We start from the raw sequence: 232 nt of genomic DNA on the forward strand, positions 1-232 counted from the left end.
GGCAGTTGGGTTGGTTCTCTTACATAATCCTATAATTCTCGAAGCCTTTGCACATTCTTCTTGATTCTTTTTTCTTCATTTTTGACTGACTGGCTTAATTCAGTCAGACAAAGCCTTGTCTTCAAGCTATAAAATTATATCTTCTGCTTGGTCTGGTCTGTTGTTAAACTTTCCCTTGTATTTTGTGCTTCCCTAAATGAATCTTTAATTTCCAGAATTTCTTTTTTTTTTT

This window comes from Otolemur garnettii, unplaced genomic scaffold (assembly GCF_000181295.1).
Source record: "Otolemur garnettii isolate 467f Iridium unplaced genomic scaffold, OtoGar3 scaffold00022, whole genome shotgun sequence".
Taxonomy (NCBI): domain Eukaryota; kingdom Metazoa; phylum Chordata; class Mammalia; order Primates; family Galagidae; genus Otolemur; species Otolemur garnettii.